The following is a 3,750-nucleotide window of genomic DNA, read 5'->3' as shown; positions in this document are numbered from 1 at the left end:
AGACGGGGATCACGGACCTGTCAATGGATCCGGCGACAGAGAGAGGCAGAAGGCAGGGATCACGGCCCCATCGATGGATCCGGCGACGGAAGGAGGCAAGAGACGGCAGCGGATCCGTCGCCGGCCAGTCACGGCGCCGCAGGCTCCCTCGCTTCGGCTGCCGCCGTCGCTCGCTCGCCCACGACGGCTGCCTCCAGCGGAAGAAGGCGGGTTGGGTTCGGGCTGGGTCGGGGGATTCTACGGTGGTCTGCGTGTTGCGCCTATATAGGGCGGGGGGTAAATGAATGATATTCTGTTACCGGTAACAGAATAGTCCAGCCCTATATATATAGTTATTCTGATGACACTTCCGCACTACATGCTCAACGCGAGGGCACTGCACTTTCTTTAGCAAGAGCACTGCATTACAGAGACTAGTGAACTTCGCGTCGGAAAAACTGCGCGTGGTGTTTTTTTATATTGTTTTCGCTCTAATTTTTTAACCGTTTATCGGAATGAGGCGTGTAATATACCGTTGGAAAGCTATGGATTAGGCGCAACTTCGCCATGTTGAACACTTTTAGAGATTCCCCGCGGTTTAAGAGCAGTTTCAAAAACGGTGCGGCCCACAAAGGGTGGCAGCGAGCGTTTTTTCACATTTTTTCTAAACCGCTCGTCGAAACGAGGCAAATGATACACCGTTGGATAGATATCGTCGAGGTGCATCTTTTTCATAACTATTGTTTTCTCTAATTCGTTACGATTTAAGAGCAGTTTCAAATTTACTAAATTACGGAATTTTGTTTTTCAAAAAATTTAAAATTTTCGGTACTGTTTTTGTTCTATTTTTTTAACCGTTTGTCGAAACGAGGCGTGTAATATACCATTGAAAAGCTATGGACGATGCGCAACTTTCGTATGTTGAAATGTTTTTGAGATTCCTCACGGTTTTAAGTTAATTTTAAAAATCGTACGATGGGCGACGAGTGACAGCGGCCGTTTTCACGAAATTTTTACAAATCGGTTGTCGAAATGATTCAAATGATACGCCGTTGGAAAGATATCGACGAGACGCAACTTTTTCATGTAGAACACTCTCTCTGATTCCTTGCGGTTTAAGAAATTTTTTGATTTTAACGAAATGCGAAGGCTCTGTTTTTTTGCAACACCAAATCGTCATGTGTACCACATCAGACAAAAACCGCACTGCTTTTTAGACTGAAAACCGCACTGCATCAGACGGAAGTGAACTTCATGGTTTCTTTTCTCAGACTAATTTTTTCCCAAACAAGCACTAAAATCGACATGTGCACTTCATCAGACAGAAGAATGCACTGCTTCAGACTAAAAATCGCACTGCATCAGATGGAAGTGAACTTCATGGTTTCTTTTCTCAGACGAATTTTTTTCCCAAACAAGCACTAAAATCGACGTGCACACTTCATCAAACAGAAGAACACACTGTTTCATACTAAAAATCGCACTGCATCAGATGGTCAAGTAAACTTCATGATTTCTTTCCTCAGATGATTTTTTTCCCAAACAAGCAAGGTAAGTGTGCTTCACATCGGGCATAACTGAACCACAACACACTTGAAAACGCACTGCATCAGATGGTCAAGTAAATTTTATCTCGACTACATGGTCAATGTTAGTGAGTTGCATGAATGGGACGAGTGTACTGCATTTAAAAATTACATTTTGCATCAAAAGAATGTTACCTCCAACCAACATTCTTTGATTTCTTTTAACAAACAAACAGACCGCACAAAACAAAAACAATATGCTGCATGACCGAGCTAAGCAAACTGCACGCGCACATTTTGTTTTGCGCCTTTGTCTATGGACGCCGATGATGCTCATAGACACATACATACATTCATTGTTTTACAGCCACCCACATACATACACACAAAATCTGCACTACCAGCCAGCAGAACTCCATTTGTGGGCCAGCCGATGTTGCGCATTTTTCACTTGAAGAAAGGTAAACTAAAGCCACAAGAGACTGCAGTGCACGTTTTTCTGTACTTTGATGTTCGTCTTTCACCTGAAAAAATGATAAACTGAATAGTAAGAGAACAATGGACGGCAGTGCAGTTTGAATTTTTTTAAAGAACACAATCAGTGAACTGCATGTCAGTCGTTTGGTGCATGCAGAGGATCTTGGTGCTCTTCAACAAAATGTGCAAGGGATAAGAAAAAAGAATGAGCAAATGCCCACAACCATGTTCCATCTTTTACTGAAAAATAAAAGACTAGAAAGTATTGAACATATTACATATGGTCCCGGGATACATAGTGCTAGTGCAACATCACAAGAAGGAAAAATGTTAGAAGCTGTTGTGCACGGACCAATTAGTGTTAGAATCCAAAAGTTAATCCATGCACGGACACATGTAGTCTTAGAAGGTAAATTGAACAAGAGAACAACAGACACGGAATCCAAAACTTTTGGACTAAGGGACCTAATTGGTCTAGCAATATGCACAGACACTAATTGCCTTAGAATCCAAAATTTACCATTTTCCAAAAGTTAATTCAAAATTGGTCTTAGAAGCTGCTGTGCATGGACACTAATTGGTCTAGCAACATATCATCATAATTAAGGGACCTAATTCGTCTTAGAATCCAAAAGTTAGCATTTTCCAAACTAGGGAATCCTCTACTGAATGTTGTGGCAGAGGCGCTGTTGTGCACGGATGCTCGCTGGACAGCACATGCACGGACACTAGCTAGATTACACATGCACGAGCTCTGCACCGCATGGCAAGTGTCTCTGAGTTGCATGCCATGGTCGACGGACTGCAGGGGAAGAGGTGGCACTTGCCGGACTGCATGCGCACGAGCTCCGAACCGCATGGCGAGCATCTCTGAGCTGCATGGCCATGGTCGACCGACCAGAGGGGAAGACATGGCGCTCGCTGGACTGCACGCGTACGAGCCCTGAACCGCATGGCGAGCTTCTCCGAGCTGCACGACCATGACACCCACAAGCAGAGGATCTTGGTGCAGCAGCAACCAAGCAGAGGTCAAGGAGGAGAGGGATTCATACCATACAACACAGCAGAAACCTCCATGCCGTCACCATCACTCGGCCACCACCATCGCTCATCTTGTTGTTGCAAAAAATAGTAAACAATTTAACCTGCGTGTACTGGACGGAGGCGCTGCGCCGCTGCTGGACATACCGACATAGCATCACGCCGGGAGCCGAATTGCATTCCTGAGAATACCTTTGATTGCCTCGATTCTCAAGTTAATGGGAAATTGGAGCATTAAGGTATCATCGCTCCCAAGTTTGGCCAACGTGAGGAAATCACCTGCTAGAGAACGAGACAAGCTTGAAGCATGGTGTCTCACATCTGAAATATCAGTACAGTTCATCAGTGAAGTTACCTGCAGATGTCAGGTTGAGTTTTTTGCCTTTCAGAGTTGCCGTTGCGCCAACTATGGATGTCTACGACGGGATCCCACTACACGCGCGCCCGATGGAGGGCTGTGGCGCACACATGGACCGAACTGCAGGGCACCGAGTGGAATCTCGCTCGCTGGCCACCCATCCGCTCCCTCGATCGCATTGTGCGACGGATCTAGCGGCCGGGGACGCAATGTGAGGTGCGGATGCTCACTTTTTGCCGCCCCATGTGTGGCCATGGCCTCGACCATTGACCTCGCGGTCAATGGCAAGGAAGGGGATGCAATCCTCTTTCTGGCGGTGGGGATGCAATCCAGTGTGCGAGGCAGAGAGGAGTGAGGTGGTGGCACTGC

General features: G+C 46.1%; 1 long non-coding RNA gene across 2 annotated transcripts; it reads right to left on the bottom strand.

Annotated features, from left to right (window-relative positions):
* Positions 1-1,665: 1,665 nt before the first annotated feature.
* On the bottom strand, positions 1,666-3,744 carry LOC119267289. 2 transcript variants are annotated; one of them, XR_005132360.1, is made up of 3 exons: positions 3,379-3,744; positions 3,035-3,302; positions 1,666-2,029 (listed from the first exon to the last, which is right to left on the bottom strand). It is a non-coding gene; the product is annotated as an uncharacterized LOC119267289 (long non-coding RNA). The 2 variants fall into 2 exon arrangements; XR_005132359.1 differs by having other exon boundaries at positions 1,666-3,302.
* Positions 3,745-3,750: the final 6 nt, after the last annotated feature.

Source organism: Triticum dicoccoides, chromosome 3A (genome assembly GCF_002162155.2).
Source record: "Triticum dicoccoides isolate Atlit2015 ecotype Zavitan chromosome 3A, WEW_v2.0, whole genome shotgun sequence".
Lineage (NCBI taxonomy): Eukaryota > Viridiplantae > Streptophyta > Magnoliopsida > Poales > Poaceae > Triticum > Triticum dicoccoides.
Note: the sequence above shows the minus strand (reverse complement) of the source record. Positions and strands in the feature narration are given on the sequence as shown.